At 48.8% G+C, this 20,000-nt stretch overlaps 1 protein-coding gene across 5 annotated transcripts in view; it reads left to right on the top strand.

Moving 5' to 3' along the window:
• LOC139751036 (fibroblast growth factor receptor 4-like) overlaps positions 1 to 20,000 on the top strand; it is a 341,174-nt gene that overhangs the window by 178,595 nt on the left and 142,579 nt on the right. Inside the window, exon 1 of one of the 5 annotated variants that reach the window (XM_071666178.1) lies at positions 12,730 to 12,750. The exons of the other annotated variants lie outside the window; for them this stretch is intronic. The gene's annotated coding sequence lies outside the window, so the exon portion shown is untranslated. Of the gene's footprint in view, positions 1 to 12,729; positions 12,751 to 20,000 lie in introns of those variants that run through there. 5 annotated transcript variants of the gene reach the window in all.

Raw genomic sequence — 20,000 nt, 5'->3', positions numbered from 1 at the left:
TTGGCTCTTCTCAGTAAGCACACAAGGAGGCGCTTTACTGCGTATCTTTATTAATAGTATCAGTAACGCTGGCAGTTGTGATACATAATTTTGGGGTCTAATATTATATTAATTTCTTTACGGGATGCTGTGTATTCTTTTACGAGGGGGGGGGATTGGTCTGTTGTTTATGTTTTGATAAAGGAGTTTTTACATTTTGTTTCCATTATCGTATGTTTACATCACCTCGTATGTACCACATAAAGTCTACCTTACCCCGTAGATATCTCGTAAAGTCTACGTTCACCTGGTAGATATCTCGTAAAGTCTACGTACGTCACCTCGTAGATACTTCGTAAAGTCTACGTACGTCACCTCGTAGATACTTCGTAAAGTCTACGTTCACCTCTTAGGTATCTCGTAAAGTCTACGTTCACCTCGTATATACCTCGTAAAATCTACCTTACTTCGTAGATACCTCGTAAAGTCTACGTCACCTCGTAGATACTTCGTAAAGTCTACGTACGTCACCTCGTAGATATTTCGTAAAGTCTACGTCACCTCGTAGATATCTCGTAAAGTCTACGTACGTCACCCCGTAGATATCTCGTAAAGTCTACGTCACCTCGTTGATATCTCGTAAAGTCTTCGGAAGTCTTAGTTCGTACAGCTAAGGCTGAGTCCACCAGGATGCTGGATTGAGTCATTAGTCGACCAGGCAGTTGGAAGCCCCGGCAGCCCTCAGGCCCACATAGCCCCCCAATAGCATTGGCTACTCTGGTACACTTTGTAGGTACTTGTCCAATCCACTCTTGAACTTCTCCACCGTGCATCCCAGGCTGTGTTGATGGTGGAGGGCAAGGTGTTCAAGAGTCTTGGGCTCAGGATGTTGAAGTTGTTCTCTCTTTTTTGTACATATGGCATCTTTGGATATCAGAGGTAGCACTTTACCGAGTCTTCCATACTTGTTGTACAAGTAGGATGTTATTTCCAAATGGAAGTTGAAAACCATACCTTGTAGGATTTTCCTGGCATAGATGATGATATACCTCTCCCACCTGCGCTCCAGGGAGTAAGACTCAGAAATTTCAGTCATTCCCGGTAATTTAGTTCCTTTTCCTCATTAGTATGGGCTGTGAAAGATCTTTGGACACTTTCTGAATCCGTGGTTCCGCCAGCTTTATAGTTTGATGTTAGAAAGACATGATATTCAATTCATGAAAAAGAATTAGTGCCGTGAAGAATATGATCATTGGTTTTCTTGTCTTTAAGGTCCGCAGGATCCAGCTTGCCATCCTTCGGCATGAGGCAGCCGTTGCTTTGTTGTGTTTTCGCTGCAGTTTAGGCCGATAGACACTAGTATTTCATGGTCTTTCACAGTATTCAACTAGTTTATGTGATGGCGTTTGTGTCTGTGCGATATTCTGTACTTTTGTACATCTTTATTTTCCCTGTACCGGAAGAGATGAAACTCATCTCTACTGAAAAACATGTTTTGCTCTCGGATGCCCAGTCAAAGACGTCGTTTATGTCTCTTTGTAGCCTTTCTGCATCTTCTGTTGATGTGGGTTTCATACGTATTCTTGCATCACCTGCAAGGGATGATATGGAACTGTGGCTCGTGTTTGCGTCAGTGTCAGATACAAGAATGAGGAACAGGAGGGACGCAAGAACAGTTCCTTGGGGGATAGATTTTTTTCTTTTCTTTTTGATATGGAGGCTCTGGATGTGGCATGGTTTACAACTACGTGTTGTGATTTGTAAGTTAGAAAGTTGTATATCCAATCTCCCAGTTTTTCCGGATACTTCCATCTTTAGCGTCCTATGTGGTTTAATAATATGGTCGCATTTGTTCAGCGCTTTTTTGCAAAGTCTTGTGTCAATCTCGTCAGCATTTTCTTTTGCTTCCCCAGAGCTTCAGCAATCCTATGGTACTGGTTGAGCAACTGAGGAGAGGCAGGAGGATCTTCCCTTCGTTCATAGCCATAAATTCAGTCAGCCTGCCACTTAGGACTCCTTTGACGAATTCAGTGTCGTACGATGGTTATGCTGTCGGTCGATAGTTTGGTTTGGAACTGCTTCGCTTCCACCTTTGTGGAGTGGGACGATGTGGGGGTCAGTCTCAGACTCTCGAGAATGATGCTAGAATCCAAGACTCTCTCTCCAGAGGATGTTTAGTGCACGAGCTACTGGTGTCTCGTGTACCTCTTTATGAACACTAGTTTCCCGAAGTCCGGTGCCATGAGGCTTGGAGGCAAAGGGCATTCTGTCGATGACCTCCCTCTCCAAATCCTCCGTTGAGAAGTTGGTATCTGGAGCGTGTACACTTTACTGGGTCACTGTTGACGAAGAAGTCTGTTGAAGTCATTTATTTTTGATAATGTTTTTGGCTCGTTGAATACCGGTTCATAATGCCTTTTTTTGACTCTCCCTCTCTCTCTCTCTCTCTCTCTCTCTCTCTCTCTCTCTCTCTCTCTCTCTCTCTCTCTCTCACTCACTCTCTCTCTCTCTCTCTCTCTCTCTCTCTCTCTCTCTCTCTCTCTCTCTCTCTCTCTCTCTCTCTCTCTCTCTCTCTCTCTCTCTCTCACTCTCTCTCTCTCTCTCTCTCTCTCTCTCTCTCTCTCTCTCTCTCTCTCTCTCTCTCTCTCTCTCTCTCGGCAGCCGTCTGTAAAACTGCCTTCCTCTGAGTGGGTCAATGGAGCTTGTGGTCCTGGATTTGCATTTTGCCTACGAGTAAAAGTACTTTGGGGTAATTCTCCCTTTATTTACGTCTTTTTCTTCTTCTTCCTCCTGTGTTTCATGTGACATTTTTCGTCAATGGCCTGTGTCCGATAATTTCCTTGGTAGGGTTTTCCTTCCCTTTGCCGCGTGAGCTGTGGCATCATTAGGTCTCCAAATCTTTTTCGCCTCCTGTAAAGTGTTCGTCTTCCTCGTTCTACCCTCAACCTTTTTTTTTAGTGCTTTCTTCATGCTATTGTATGTCTGTTGTATATTCGGCGTACCTAAAATGTCATGTCATTTATACATTCCTCCTCCTCTGTTTTGGTTCCTCAGCGGGGTGGCCTCCATTGTGTTCGTAGACATATCATTAATCACGTCCTCCCATTTTATGCATTTATTATTAAAACTGAGATTACTGAGAACACCTCCATTGTTTCGTGGGTTTTGACGTACCGGTTTTAGGATCCAAGCGTGTTTTTCCTTCAGTCAGGTTGGGATCTGAGGATAGAGGGGGTTCTGAGATGGTAATATCACATATGAAGTCCTCAGTCTTTGTGAAAGTTCAGTCCAGGATGTTATTTGCCATGGTTAGTTTTGTTGTTAGAGGAAGAGCTAGTCACATAGTCTGAATAACTCTTTTATCAGTTCTTCGTCTGAGTTGCCTCAGTGTTTGTATTTTCCGCTGCGATGTTATTTACGCCATTGTCCTCTTAATGTGTGGCAGGTTGAAGTCTCTTAAGACAGGTACATCTGGGACTAGACTCCTTCGAGGAGGTCGAGACGGGATTTTCGTACAAGTTCCGTGAATTCTTGAGGCTTTGCATCTGGTGGTCTATAGATCAGTGTGCGATGATCAGGTTTAGGTTTTTCAATCTTGACAACTGAGGGATTCTACTCCATCATTTGAGGAGTTCAGGCGTTCATTTGTTATAAATGTACCTGCTATATACACTGTAACTCCTCCACCTGATCTCTTAGTCCTCTCGCATCTGTGCTGGTTATAATTTAGGATCCACATCTCACTCTTCATATGGTCTTTCGTGTGTTTCAGTGAAGACTAACCCTTAATCCTGCACGTGACTGGTTTAGTAAGCCACTTATAAATAGGATTTTATTTGTTCTATGTCATTTCTGTCCCTGTATGATGGCATATAGAGAGACGTTACATGTAGAAAGACGCTACATTGACTTGTCTCTTGTGTTATTTTTGGGGAGTTAATGTGCTCGCTTCTGCTGCACTTGGACGAGGGTTTGGACCTCCCTCACCATTCTGAGAGGAAAGCCAGTGTTAGTTCCTCCTGTGGTAGCTCGTCCTCCCACCTGCCATTGGTCCTGTGTCTGTCACTAAACAATAAGGACGTGTATTGTGATGACCACGACGGGTGAAGGGCACGAGGGACGTGTCTCATTGTCCCTGATATATGGAGGGCCTCACAGTGCTTCTAGCGCCAGGAAACACACGAAGAATGGCTCATCCACTCATAGACACGTATATATATATACATGAACACCCATATGCGCATTTATACATATCATCATATACATACACATACACAGACATATACATACATATATACCATATATACACATGTATATATTCATACTTGCTTGCCTTCATCCATTCCTGTCGCTACCCCGCCCTACAGGAAACAGTATGGTCTATATCACCAATTTTTCGAGCTTGACGCCAGTATTATATTGCGAGGATGGTGTGTGAATGTGTCCAGTGCTATGCTGAATCTTGTTTCATTGTGAGGGAAAGCCAGGAACGTGGCTGGTTCCTGGAGCAGACTGCCGAGTTGTTGTGTATGGTCGGGGTGGGTGCTTGGCTGGTTATTACGAACTCGAGGCCTGTCTATTATCTTGAGGCCTGTCTGTTTTGAGGCCTGTCTGTCTTGAGGCCTGTCTGTCTTGAGGCCTGTTTATCTTGAGGCCTGTCTGACTTGAGGCCTGTCTGTCTTAAGGCCTGTCTATCTTGAGGCCTGTCTGTCTTAAGGCCTGTCTATCTTTAGGCCTGTCTATCTTGAGGCCTGTCTATCTTTAGGCCTGTCTAACTTGAGGCCTGTCTGTCTTGAGGCCTGTCTGTCTTGAGGCCTGTCTATCTTGAGACCTGTCTACCTTGAGGCCTGTCTATCTTGAGGCCTGTCTATCTTGAGGCCTGTATGTCTTGAGGCCTGTTTATCTTGAGGCCTGTCTGACTTGAGGCCTGTCTGTCTTAAGGCCTGTCTATCTTGAGGCCTGTCTAACTTGAAACCTGTCTAACTTGAGGCCTGTCTAACTTGAGGCCTGTCTATCTTCAGGCCTGTCTGTCTTGAGGCCTGTTTATCTTGAGGCCTGTCTGACTTGAGGCCTGTCTATCTTGAGGCCTGTCTATCTTGAGGCCTGTCTATCTGGTGTCGAGGTTATGAAGGCTGTCAGAATCAAGGCACAACCTGCACCACGCATGGTTGTGAGCCAGCCTCCACGAAGACGGAGGAAGTTGAATTTGATGACTGAATTTTTCCCCCTCATCATTTACCCAAGTTGCTCTACACTGACCTGTCGTACGTTTTCTCTCTCGCGTTGCGTCAGTAACCCGTTTTCTTCCGTTCTTCACTGACGGGTGTTTCATTTAGCCAATCTGGAAAATGGATCGTGAAGATGGCGATGTATAAAATGTACCCGCGTTCTACAGGGGGACCATCTGAGCGTGAGTGAGGCCTGAACGCCCTACAGGGGGACCATCTGAGCGTGAGTGAGGCCTGAACGCCCTACAGGGGGACCATCTGAGCGTGAGGGAGGCCTGAACTGCTACAGGGAGACCATCTGAGCGTGAGGGAGGCCTGAACGTGCTACAGGGAGACCATCTGAGCGTGAGGGAGGCCTGAACGTGCTACAGGGAGACCATCTGAGTGTGAGGGAGGCCTGAACGTGCTACAGGGAGACCATCTGAGTGTGAGGGAGGGATCAACTAGTCTGTTCCTGCCCGCTGGATGTAATGGAGGAAATATATTCAACGGTTCACACGTCGCTGGAACCGAGGTCGCTGGAACCGACGCCGCTGGAACCGACGTTCGCTGGAACCGAGGTCGCTGGAACCGACGTTCGCTGGTACCGACGTTCGCTGGAACCGACGTTCGCTGGAACCGACGTTCGCAGGAACCGACGTTCGCTGGTACCGACGTCGCTGGAACCGACGTCGCTGGAACCGACGTTCGCTGGAACCGACGTCGCTGGAACCGAGCTTGCTGGAACCGAGGTCGCTGGAACCGACGTTCGCTGGAACCGACGTTCGCTGGAACCGACGTCGCTGGAACCGACGCCGCTGGAACCGACGTTCGCTGGAACCGAGGTCGCTGGAACCGAGGTTGCTGGAACCGACGTTCGCTGGAACCGACGTCGCTGGAACCGACGCCGCTGGAACCGACGTTCGCTGGAACCGAGGTCGCTGGAACCGAGGTTGCTGGAACCGACGTTCGCTGGTACCGACGTTCGCTGGTACCGACGTTCGCTGGAACCGAGGTCGCTGGAACCGAGGTTGCTGGAACCGACGTTCGCTGGAACCGACGTCGCTGGAACCGACGCCGCTGGAACCGACGTTCGCTGGAACCGAGGTCGCTGGAACCGAGGTTGCTGGAACCGACGTTCGCTGGTACCGACGTTCGCTGGTACCGACGTTCGCTGGAACCGACGTTCGCTGGTACCGAGGTCTGTGCTGGGTTATGGTAAGCTGCAGCGGACCAATATTAGTATGACCCGACGCCCAGGTTTTCTACCACCGCTGCTGCTGCTGCTGAGCGCTCCGGCCAGTTGCAGGGAGTAACAGGCTGCTTGATCACGTAACGCGCAGATTTTGAATTTTTCTACGAAGCTGTTTTTTTTTTCTTTTAATATCTTGAGGAAGGCACTATGGACGAACGAGAGCGATTGGAGGCATAACGTGCCATACCATGTTCTCTCTCTCTCTCTCTCTCTCTCTCTCTCTCTCTCTCTCTCTCTCTCTCTCTCTCTCTCTCTCTCCATCTATCTATCTATCTTTCTATCTATCTATTTATCTATCTATCGCACGCACGCACGCACGCACGCACGCACGCACGCACGCACACACACACACACACACACACACACACACACACACACACACACACACAACGCACACGCACGCACAGAGAGAGAGAGAGAGAGAGAGAGAGAGAGGCTCTCCCCCCGGGGGCAAGTCATGGTATTAATTCGTGTCGTGTTGGGTTGACAGGTGGAGACAGTTTACCTGGGGGGCGCGCGGACCACCACCGCCGCTGTGGCAGGTGTGCTGCCCCATGGTGGTCTGCGGTCGTGTCTTCCCTCCCTCCCCTCCACAGTGTCCCCAGCTTGTGGCGGCTTGTATGTCCCCAGCTTGTGGCGGCGTTTGTGTCCCCAGCTTGTGGCAGCGTTTGTGTCCCCAGCTTGTGGCGGCTTGTGTGTCCCCAGCTTGTGGCAGCTTTTGTGTCCCCAGCTTGTGGCAGCTTTTGTGTCCCCAGCTTGTGGCAGCGTTTGTGTCCCCAGCTTGTGGCAGCGTTTGTGTCCCCAGCTTGTGGCGGCTTGTGTGTCCCCAGCTTGTGGCAGCTTTTGTGTCCCCAGCTTGTGGCAGAGTTTGTGTCCCCAGCTTGTGGCAGCGTTTGTGTCCCCAGCTTGTGGCAGCGTTTGTGTCCCCAGCTTGTGGCAGCTTTTGTGTCCCCAGCTTGTGGCAGCTTTTGTGTCCCCAGCTTGTGGCAGAGTTTGTGTCCCCAGCTTGTGGCAGCTTTTGTGTCCCCAGCTTGTGGCAGAGTTTGTGTCCCCAGCTTGTGGCAGCTTTTGTGTCCCCAGCTTGTGGCAGAGTTTGTGTCCCCAGCTTGTGGCAGCTTTTGTGTCCCCAGCTTGTGGCAGCTTTTGTGTCCCCAGCTTGTGGTGGCTTTTGTGTCCCCAGCTTGTGGCAGCGTTTGTGTCCCCAGCTTGTGGCAGCGTTTGTGTCCCCAGCTTGTGGCAGCGTTTGTGTCCCCAGCTTGTGGCAGCGTTTGTGTCCCCAGCTTGTGGCGGCGTTTGTGTCCCCAGCTTGTGGCAGAGTGGAAGGGTGCTTGTACCTGGCGTTGTTAGCCAGATAGTGATACAGATAAGCAGACACAGAGAGACGAGATGGCTAGAGGGGGGCACCACAGAAGCACTGAAGCTTCACAGAAAAATACAGAAACGCGTTTACAGAGAGAGAGAGAGAGAGAGAGAGAGAGAGAGAGAGAGAGAGAGACAGATAGACAGAGAGACAGACAGAGAGACAGACAGACAGACAGAGACAGACAGACAGAGAAGACATACATACATACAGAGAGAGAGAGAGAGAGAGAGAGAGAGAGAGAGACAGAGAGAGAGAGACAGACAGATAGACAGAGAGACAGACAGAGAGACAGACAGACAGACAGAGACAGACAGACAGAGAAGACATACATACATACAGACAGAGAGAGAGAGAGAGAGAGAGAGAGAGAGAGAGAGAGAGAGAGAGAGAGAGAGAGAGAGAGAAGACATACATACAGACAGACACACAGAAATATTGATGGAGGAGCACGTCCACACCACGACCCCTGGCCTCTCCAGAACGGCTTGGAAGTACCAGGGACCACTAGCCACCCCCTTTATCTGCCTTGTGGTGGGACTGAAGTGTGGTAGGAGCTAGGAGACGCGCGCACACACACACACACACACACACACACACACACACACACACACACACACACACACGTGGGGTGACGACCTGTACACGCCTCCTTGACCTGGTCAGCAGTACAGACGTGGAGCACACACATGGCTCCTCCCACGGAGCCTCCAGTGTACCAAGGGAGGCTCCTGCCATCCATATCAACGTACAGAGTGAAGGATTATTAGCTTACCTATACGAGTTGTCCTTCTACAAGCATCAGCCAACAACATACACACCCCTCAGGTCTGACCCGAGGATGAGGGATATATATTCGGGTAATAACTGTCCCCTACTGGAGGCCTGGAAATACTAGGTTAGATGTCCATTGATGTTATGGCCATAGAAAACACTGTAGAGCTAAGGTTACATTGATGTGTCCTCCTTCCACAACACCACAGGAGGAGAGCGTGGGGAGTATAGCAGCGTCGGTGTGCGTGCGTGTGTGTGTGTGTGTGTGTGTATGTGTGTGTGTGTGTGTGTGTGTGTGTGTGTGTGTGTGTGTGTGTTACCAGCGTTGGTCCCTCTACACGGGATCGTATCTAGGCATCGGGAATGATTAGGATTAGATGAGATATTTCGTATATAGGCTTCTCCACATACATGAAGGCCTTTTTCATGAGTAGGTTTCTCAAACGAGAGTTGTGGCATGACTGGCGTTACTACAGATGTATGTGTGACGAGTTGACTTCATACACCACTTGTCACCCCCAAGTTTTTTGAGGCCAAAGGTCATAAGTACAAACAAGGAGTTGAATCTGGAATGAACTCGGTTCGAACCATATCCGAACCTTTCCCGTGGTATGAGCGCAGGAGACGAGAGATCCCTTGTGATGGTAACCCAAGCTCGGAAAACTGAGCCCGTACGAAGACGACATACATGAATCTCACATCACCTGCCTTGATTGGACGCGTCTCACGGCTTTCCTTTGTGATTAGATAGAGCCTTATCGATCACCAGGTCTGAAGGCCAAGAAGCCATCGACCCACACTCCCGGGGGTTGGAAAAATCGCTTCCTGCGTCGCTGTGCGTCCATTCTTCATCGGGCCAAGTCTTGCATGTGGGCGGATGGAGTCTTCGAGTTCAGATGGAGGTCACTCATCTTGGCGATTCCAGGTCTGCCAAAGTTCAGAGGTCACGAACGTGGACGTGAACAGCACAGGTGGATTCCCGGTGATGACCGACATGTTGGCCTCCCTTCTGCTGTGACTGACTAGCAGTCACTGGTAACCTTTCGTCAAGAGTCGAAGAAAAGGAAGAATATCTTGGGGGATGAAGTGTACGGCTCACACGTGCGATTGTGAGACGTTATTGTAGCGGTGATCATGCAGTGCCTGTGACCAGGCTGTGTGTGTGTGTGTGTGTGTGTGTGTGTGTGTGTGTGTGTGTGTGTGTGTGTGTGTGTGTGTGTGCTTGGAGTCCCTGAGTGGATTGATGATGATAAACTGTGAGATATAAGGTCTTGTGGTAAGAGGCTGGTGGTGGTGTTGTTGTTGTGGGGTGTGTGAGGGAGGACGTTGGTGGTGGAGGTGTATCTGAGGTGCCTGCGAGGCCATAGCACCTCCGCTTCTCCAGGGATCACCTTGGGACTGTGTGGGGCTCAGCTGACGGTCGCTGTGTGTGTGTGTCTCCCCTCCACCATCCCTCATTCGACACCATAAACATAGGCCAGAATTCCCACCATCTCGTCCATGGGAGTGGAGGCTTACCATCTTCCCTGGAGAGTGGAGGGTCCTCTCTCTCTCTCTCTCTCTCTCTCTCTCTCTCTCTCTCTCTCTCTCTCTCTCTCTCTCTCTCTCTCCCTCCCCCTGGGAGGTAAAGCTCCCTCCCCGCTCGTCGTCATCGACTTCTCCTTTTCCCCCTGAGAGAGAGAGAGACACACACTCGTAGCGTTACCGCGTATGTGAAAGTGTGAGGATGGTGATGGATGTCGGCTTTGGGGGTGCCGGAGTTGGGGGAGCGCTGCTGGAAATGATCGCTGGACTGCAGTGGGTCGTCCGTCCACTGGGGGAGCGCCGCTGGAAATGATTGCTGGACTGCGGTGGGTCGTCCGTCCACTGGGGGAGCGCTGCTGGAAATGATCGCTGGACTGCGGTGGGTCGTCCGTCCACTGGGGGAGCGCCGCTGGAAATGATCGGTGGACTGCGGTGGGTCGTCCGTCCACTGGGGGAGCGCCGCTGGAAATGATCGCTGGACTGCGGTGGGTCGTCCGTCCACTAGGGGAGCGCTGCTGGAAATGATCGGTGGACTGCGGTGGGTCGTCCGTCCATCGCTCTTGCAGCGGAGGGTGGGAGTCATCAAGGCCCTCCCGCCTCACCCTCAGCGTCAAGCTCCACCGCGTCTCCCTCACTAGATGTGTTCTCTCTTGTATCTCGTGTCGACGTCGTAGGCTTCCACTGTCGACTGCCTCGGGTATTACATGATGTAAACCAGACGGGGCTCTGTAGTCGAGGTGGGTTCAAGGACTGTATCCACCACCACCTCGCATGCTGTCACACGAGCATTATTACGTGACAGGCGCTTTACAGACGGGTCAGGGCGGTGTCTAATTTCATCATGTCTCTCAGGAAATACGAGGAGGGGTTTGTATTTTAATGATGGGAGATGCTTTGTGTCAGGGAAACGACCCAATTGCCTCCGCGTCGTTCCTGTGGGTTGATTTGGGTTGGGTTTGGTTAGATTAACGTAAATTAGGATTAGATTATTCTTCAACTCGGCCAAATTTAACCTAATTAAGTCTAACGTAATCTAACGTAACTTAGGAAAACGATTGGAGGGGGAGGCACACCTTAAAAAAATGATCCCTGTTTTCTTTATATCTTATTCAGTATCGTCCTTACAGTAGCGACACTGGGAGACCAGACGTCAGCCGATGGTGGTCGGGCAGGGCGAGGGGGAAGAGACCCACCCACCCACTTCACCACCTCCTCCTCCTCCTCTTCCCTCCTCCTCCTCCTCCTCCTCCTCCTCCTCCTCCTCCTTCTCCTCGTCCCCCCCCCCTCACCCCTCCTTCCCCCTCCCTCCGCCCCTCCGCCTCCCAACACCCCTCCTGCCCCTCCCCCTCTCTCTCCCCTTGGGAAACCTCCTCGCCTTCTCCTCCTCCTCCTCCTCCCGTCCTTACCTCCGCCCCTCCCCTCCCTCCTCTACTCCTCCTCCTTCACCCCTCCCCTCCTCCTCCTCCTCCTCCTCCTCCTCCTCCTCCTCGTCCTTCTCCTCCTCCTCGTTCTTCTCCTCCCTCTCAATCCTCCTCTCCTCCTCCTCCGCCTACCTCCTCCACCTCCTCCTCTTAACTTCCTCCTCCTCCTCCTCCTCCTCCTCCTCCTCCTCCTCCTCCTCCTCCGGCCATTGTAAATCTGGGTCGAGAGAAGGTTAAGAAGGTCAGGGAACCGTAGGTCGGGATCTTGGGAACACTCCTGAAGAGGAAGAGGGTGTGGGTGTGGGTGTGGGTGGTGTGGCACATACTCCTGTACTGTGTCATCATGTATTAAGGATTGTCTGACGCCTCTGGTGAGTGGCTGCTCTTCTGTGGTCACTGCTCCAGGGTGAGTTATGTTCTTAACTTTGTCTTCCCAGACACAAACATTTTCCCCGGTCATGACTGAAAGATTATTATGAATCAAGAGAAGAGACTTTAATAAATGTTTGATACGTGTTGGTATTTAAATGTCACATTGTATGTATATATATATATATATATATATATATATATATATATATATATATATATATATATATATATATTTTTTTTTTTTTTTTTTTTTTTTTTTTTGCTTTGTCGCTGTCTCCCGCGTTTGCGAGGTAGCGCAAGGAAACAGACGAAAGAAATGGCCCAACCCACCCCCATACACATGTATATACATACGTCCACACACGCAAATATACATACCTACACACACACACACACACACACACACATATATATATATATATATATATATATATATATATATATATATATATATATATATATATATATAATATATATATATATTATCCCAGGGGATAGGGGAGAAAGAATACTTCCCACGTATTCCCTGCGTGTCGTAGAAGGCGACGAAAAGGAAAGGGAACGGGGGGGCTGGAAATCCTCCCCTCCCATTTTCGATTTTCCAAAAGAAGGAACAGAGAAGGGGGCCAAGTGAGGATATTTCCTCTAAGGCTTCGTCCTCTTCATAACGCTACCTCGCTAACGCGGGAAATGGCGAATATGTATATAAATATATCGTGGTCAGGTGTCTTGTGTACCGAGAATTTGTTCATGCATATAATCTGTAATTGTATATTTCTCTCTCCTTTCCAGGTAAGGTTGGAGGTCGTGGGCTCCCGGGGTCAAGTCAGGTCAGGTCAGGTCAAGTCAGGGCGGCAGGTAAGGTTCCCTCGTTCCCTCCTGAATTGAATGATCACAGGTCAGCACATGTATCATACAGGTTAATGTACACCACTAAAGCTCCTGTCTTGCGAGAGACGTTTCTATACAGTGTAGATGACATGTATCGTGCGCGTCTGTTCGTACGTGTGTGCACGTGCGTGTGACACAGGTACGTATGTGTCAGTGTTGCATGGATGTCGTGAGGGCCTGGGGAGCAGCCCGGGATCCGAACAGCACAGATTGTCACCTCTTGTGACGTATAACAAATTGTATAGACATCTTTCGTGATCTATAATAACTATATTGGCATTTTCGTAATCTGTAATAACTTTATAGACATCTTTCGTGATCTATAATAACTATATTGGCATTTTCGTAATGTGTAACAACTTTATAGACATTTTTCGTGATCCATAATAACTATATTGGCATTTTCGTAATCTGTAATAACTTTATAGACATCTTTCGTGATCCGTAATAACTATATTGGCATTTTCGTAATCTGTAATAACTTTATAGACATCTTTCGTGATCCGTAATAATTATATTGGCATTTTCGTGATCTGTAATAACTTTATAAACAACTTTCTTGACCGACCCCCCGTATAACCTTCAGCGAACACAACATAACAACGGCTGCCTCATGCAGAAGGATGGTAGGCTGGATCCTGCGGACCTTCAAGACAAGTGAAGAAAAGCCAGTGATGATATTATTCAAGGCTCTAATTCTTTCACGAATTGAACATTGCTGCGTTATCACATAACCCTACAGATAGCTTTCACGGCCCATATTAATGTGGTCTGTCATTATCTACACCTGGAAAATCCGAGAAGATATGATTCACAACTTACAATCGGAAATATCATTCTACTGACACGACAGGCGTGGAAGACTGTGTAGAATACTACAACTGAAGTCCAATGATGCATTATGCACAACAACAGCGAACACTTCCCCTGTACTGAAGGATGCCATCGTAAAGTTTACTCGGAACATCTCTCCAGATTGACTTGTCGCTCGTCTTTGCGATCAAGATCAGACGTCGTGTAGATGCGTGTCTACAGGCACGTTGAGTGCCATTTCCAACGTGCGACTTGAGTAAGTATAGGAAATGTATTAATACACAGAGACCTTCTGAATATACTCGTCGTATACTGTTGGTTCATGGTGGCGTTTGGCGCGTCCTATATATGCAGCAGGAATATGGGAGACTATGAAAGAGAGATATTATAAAGTCTTCACACATATATAGAGATGAGACTAGTTTACAATGTTCTAGTTGGTGGTGTTGGTCGCTGTGATCAGGACGAAGTTGTTCTCGTAACGGTCCTTGTGAGCTGGGACGGGTTCGATGCGGTTGTGGCGCCGAACTGCGACTAGGGGAACGAGGGATCTCACATGGTGGGAGATGACGGTGGCGGGAATGGTGCAGTACCTTCTTTCCCGAACTGTCGGACGACGTCCAGGTGATTGGTTGGAGAAAGCCATGAGGGGCCAGTGTGTCGCGCGTCACTTGATATAGATGGTGGAAGAGGGGACTGACCACGATCTACCATACCCTCAACCACACCTCTGGTAGTAGCCCCTGTTGCTGTGTGGTGGGAGGGCCAGGCTGGGAAGGTACAGGTGACTTAAGGGATGAGTGAAAGCAGTGTCGGATGCTCTTCAAGTTCAGGGAACTTTATCTTTGAGGCCAAGGGCCTCGACGCCACGAAGAATGTTGGCGCGAGAGTTAAAGGGGGGGGGGGCTCAGAGGAGGATCGCTGACGTGGATCACGTCGTTGATTTTCTTTCCTCCCGATGAAAACCAGAAGTAATTGCCTGACGGTTGGCAGTAATTAAAGTCGGAGGTACATTCCCCCCGTCATAAATTGCGCTAATAATTTGTTGTTGATAATGGTGCTGGTCTTGCGCAGGAGAAAAAAAAATCATGCCTAGGCGGACTGACTTCATGTTTCACGTCCATTCGGCTCTACGGTGATTATTGCCCAGTTCAGTATGTTGTATGCGTGTTTATCGATGGGTCGTCGTCCCATGTTCTCGGTATTTAGTAAAGAGTTTCTTGGACGTATATTGACTTTACTTGTACAAAGAGTTAGGGTTTTGATGCTCATACTGCTCTTGTGAAGGTCGAAGTACCTTCTGCCTTGACTTACTTGTACAAAGAGTTAGGGTTTTGATGCTCATACTGCTCTTGTGAAGGTCGAAGTACCTTCTGCATTGACTTTACTTGTACAAAGAGTTAAGGTTTTGATGCTCATACTGCTCTTGTGAAGATCGTAGTACCTCCTGCTTCCGTGTGGGGTACGTGAAGCAATAGGTCCTTCCTCAGATTATCGAAGAGGAACGAACGCTGCCACGGCGTTAGGAGTGAGCATCTGTGCTCAGAAGATCTCGGGGCGATGTCGTCTGATGACCTGACCCTCAGGGAAACACGGGAGAGTAGCACCTGCCTCTACAAAGAACACGGCAAGGTTGAATACTACGTCTGCTTCATGTTACTTATGCTGAGTGGATCATGTTATTCTCGTGGGTTAACATCATTCTTTAAGGCTGGCAAGACTGTTGAGGTGGAGGATGTTTCAAGAATTTTCACAGCGCAAATTGGCCTTCCGTTAAGAGGCAAAACTGTCGGGAGTGACTGAGGTTCTTGTCCTGTGTAGAACGCAGACGGGATGGGTATAAACAACTAGACCCAACTGTAGGTGGTAGAAGACCTCCCCAAATCATCGTAAGGTATACGTAAGGTAAGGTAAGGTTCCAGACCCAGATGTGGGGGTAGAAGACCTCCGAAACCATCGTAAGGTATATGAAAGGTAAGGTCAGGACCCATACCCAGCTCTGAGGGTAGAAGACCTCCCAAACCATCGTAAGGTATACATAATGTTAGGTAAGGTCCCAGACCCAGCTGTGGGGGTAGAAGACCTCCCAAACCATCGTAAGGTATACGTAAGGTAAGGTAAGGTCCCAGACCCAGCTGTGGGGGTAGAAGACCTCCGAAACCATCGAAAGGTATATGTAAGGTGAGGTAAGGTAAGGTAAGGTCCCAGACCCAGCTGTAAGGGTAGGAGACCTCCCAAACCATCGTAAGGTATACGTAAGGTAAGTTCCCAGACCCAGCTTTGGAGGGGTAGAAGACCTCCCAAACCATCGTAAGGTATACGTAAGGTAAGGTAAGGTCCCAGACCCAACTGTAAGGGTAGAAGACCCTCTGAAACCATCGTCATGTAATGAGTGTGAGGGTAAGGCGAGTGCATGATAGAGTAGGACAGTGCAAGGCAGGTGGAGGAGTGTATAGGTGAGGTGAATGTGTCTGAGAACCAGACAACATGGATGAAGATGACAGTCAGGAAAGTGTATTGTTGTGTGTGTGTGTGTGTGTGTGTGTGTGTGTGTGTGTGTGTTTGTGTGTAAAAACTGGAATTGTCGAACCAGTCATTAGTGTTGTCAGCTTCTCTTGCATTAGATCACTTGAGTGTTTTCAGCTTATTTGACACCGGCTTATCTTACTGCCTGTGAGTTATTGTTGCCAGGTTATCTTGCACCAGCCGATGTTGTCAGCTTATCTTACACATCAGATTACTTAGTGCTAACAGCTTATCTTACACCGATTCATTCATTGTTGTCAGCTTATCTTACACCGATTCATTCATTGTTGTCAGCTTATCTTACACCGATTCATTCATTGTTGTCAGCTTATCTTACACCGATTCATTCATTGTTGTCAGCTTATCTTACACCGATTCATTCATTGTTGTCAGCTTATCTTACACCAGTTCACTTTTTTTTCTACGTTGGAGGCTCCAGTCACGGACAAATGGTTAATGAATTGGAAAAGAGACAAGGGAAAGTATTTACTAATTTCAGAGGAAATGAAAACCTCTCTTTTGAAATATGTCATTGTTGTTGGGAAAGACACGAGAGGTTAGAGAGTTTCAAAGCTGTAGGGAAAGAAACAGTTATCAAAACGGCCCACCCTTAAGTTGCCATCGGCCACACAATAATCATGCGACGCAGCAGCTTGCCGAGTATTGCGTGATCTAGCTAGTGGTGGGGGCACACAAGCAGCCAGCTCTCGGGAGCAAAAACCAAAGTAATAATTACAGAAGAGGGAAAGTGAACCAACATGGTGGCGTAGGGCAAGGAGGTCAAGTTTGGAAGTTAGACTGGGATAGTTTATAAGTCGGGCTGCTTTCGACTCAACACTGTCAAGTAAGGATGCAGAGTTAGAACCACCCCAGATGTGACAGCAGTATTCCATACAAGGGCGAATCATTCCCTTCTTTAAACGGAGCAACTGTTCAGAAGAAAAGGAATCGCTTCATCTAAACAGCAATCCCAGTTCCAGTTTCTTAGAGGCAGACTTAGCTATTCCCGTAATGTGGGGTTTCCAAGAAAGAGTGGATGTTACTGTAATACCAAGTGTGTTCATTGAGTCAAGAGGTGGAATTACAGAACTGTCAAAGGCGAGAGAAAAGTTGTGTGGAATTTTCGGGAGAGAGATTGGTAAAAACTAGGACTTGGAGGCATGAAACCTAACTAGATATCGTCTACCCCACTGAGATATCCTGTCCAAGTCAGAGTTGAATGAGGAAGCTGTGTCCAGACGAGATGCAAATTGAGAGAGAGAAGGAGGAGCAGAATGGAAGGATGTGGATGAATGCACTGTTGAGTCGTCAGCGTGTGTGAGTACATTTGGTTACTTGTAGAAGAAGGGAAATTGATGATAAAAAGGGAGAAAAAGTGTAGGATGAGGGACACCGCTGTTGATGGAGAAAGGGGAGAGGCTAATCCATCAACGACCACAGAGATAGATCGACCAGAGATAAAGCTTGTTGTGGAGGAGCTAGTGTGAGGGAGGGAAGCCAAAAGAAGGGAGCTTAGTAATGTATCCCCAATGCCCATACTCTCTCAAATGCTTTGGATATGTCAAGCGCAACGACTTAGTGTTTCCCAAAATCTTTCAGTGATGATGAACAGACATTAGTAAGGTAAGAAAGAATATCACCAGTAGAGCTCGCCTTACGGAAGCCTTACTGGTGATCCGAGAGAAGGCTGGGGCTGAGGATATGGGAGTTGAGGAGGGATTCAAAGACTTTGGAAATGGTAGATGTCAAAACAGTAGGACGATAGTTGGAGGGGTTAGAAAGATCACCCTTCTTAGGGATGGGATGTATCAACGCGTGCTTCCAAGGAAAAGGAAAAGTTTTGTTTTTTAAACAGAAATGGAATAGACAAGCAAGCACAGGCGCATGTTCAGAGACACACACTTTCAGTACACAGGGATGGATGCCATCAGGACCATAAGCCTTGCTTGTGTCCAGAGGAGAGAAGCGCTTTTCGGACAGTCAGAAAAGAGATTACGGGAGAGGCATAGGATTAGTAAGAGGAGCATCAAGAGGGTGAAGGAATGTTAGAGTCATCCAAGGTGGAGTTAGAGGGGAGAAACGGGAACCAGACAGAGTTGCTCTGTCTACGGGAGAGACAGCTATAGTACCGTCAGAACGGGAAAGTAAAGGAAAGGTAGAGCGACAGAAGTTGTTAGAGGTGCCCTTAGCTAAAGACCATGGTGTTATCACCTTATCTCACAAAGAGTTCACTCATTGTTGTCAGCTGATTGTGCGCCAGCTCACTTAGTGCTGTCAGCTAATCGTCCATCAGATCAGTTTGTGGTGTCAGCTTATACCTGTCACTTAGTGTTGTCAGCTTATCGTGTTGGGAATTGTATGTCCACTTTCACATCAGTATGCCCAGGTACACACCACTATGTCCAGATACACACCAGTATGTTTAGGTATACACCATTATGTCCAGATACACACCAGTATGTCCAGGTATACACCAGTATGCCCAGATACACACCAGTATGTCCAGGTATACACCAGTATGTCCACGTATACACCAGTATGTCCAGGTACACACCAGTATGTCCAGGTACACACCAGTATGTCCAGGTACACACTATCTCTGGCAGGTACAGTTACCCGCACAAGGGCAGGAGCATGCAACCTGGCCAGTTCAAGATATACGTACTTATATGATCCACTATACTCCCGTTTTCGTACCTGAGGCAGACGTTGCGCTAGACACGAACGTGTAATGAAATAATGGTAGACGTGGCAAGAGAAATGACTGGAGTAAGTACATGTATTGTGGGAGTGATAGTATTAATGTTTGAATGTAATGCTGTGTTGCGTGTGTACTGTTGAGGGGAGGGTGGTGGTGTGGTGTGGTGTGGCTCCCAGTACTGTGGTGTTGTAGTGTGGTGGTGGTGGTGGTGTGGTGTGGTGTGGTGTGGCTTCCAGCACCGATGGTGTAATGTGATGTGATTGCTCCCAACACCTGTGGTGTGTTGTGTATCTCCCAGCACCGGTGGTATGGTGTGGCTGGCGGCACTGGTAGTGTGATGTGGTGTGGTGTGGCTGGCGGCACTGGTAGTGTGGTGTGGTGTGGCTGGCGGCACTGGTAGTGTGATGTGGTGTGGTGTGGCTGGCGGCACTGGTAGTGTGGTGTGGTGTGGCTGGCGGCACTGGTAGTGTGATGTGGTGTGGTGTGGCTGGCGGCACTGGTAGTGTGGTGTGGTGTGGCTGGCGGCACTGGTAGTGTGATGTGGTGTGGTGTGGCTGGCGGCACTGGTAGTGTGGTGTGGTGTGGCTAGCAGAACGGGTGATGTTAAGAAGAGGTGGTCACACAGCCCGAGGATTGTGGGAGGTGTGGGTGGGGCTTGGGCTAGGTGTTGGGGGTCTGCAGGTGTGAGGGAGTGTTGCCGGTGCCCCGCGGGCCGCCTCTCCGCCCCCCGGTCCTTGTAATTGAAAGTGATGCTGGACCACACGGGCCGCGTCCTCCTCCGCCCCGTCAAGACCCGACCTGCTGCTCGGACTGACCTTCCACCTGCTACTGCCCCATCCCGCCCCGCTCTACCCCAACCCGTTCAACCCGACCCGCCCCGCTCAGCCCCACCCCGCCTTACTCCACTCTACCCGACACCCGCTTTGCCACGCCCTGTCTTGCCTGTACTCTCTCTACTAGCCCCCAGGTACTCCTAGCCATGCATCCTTCAACCATGTTACCCTTGAAAATTCGTCTTTGTCTACACACAACTCTATTGTTTATCCCAAACTCTGTAGATGTAGTACAGACGAGAGTGGGTCTCGCTAAACAGCGCAGTACATGGAATACAGCAGGAAACCAAGAGCATTACAGGATAGTCTGTGAAACGCATTTGTAATACTCAAGAATACAGTGT

Source organism: Panulirus ornatus, chromosome 1, assembly GCF_036320965.1.
Source record: "Panulirus ornatus isolate Po-2019 chromosome 1, ASM3632096v1, whole genome shotgun sequence".
In the NCBI taxonomy this organism is placed as follows: Eukaryota; Metazoa; Arthropoda; class Malacostraca; order Decapoda; family Palinuridae; genus Panulirus; species Panulirus ornatus.
The sequence above is the reverse complement of the archived record's forward strand: the minus strand, read 5'-3'. Positions and strand labels throughout refer to the sequence as shown.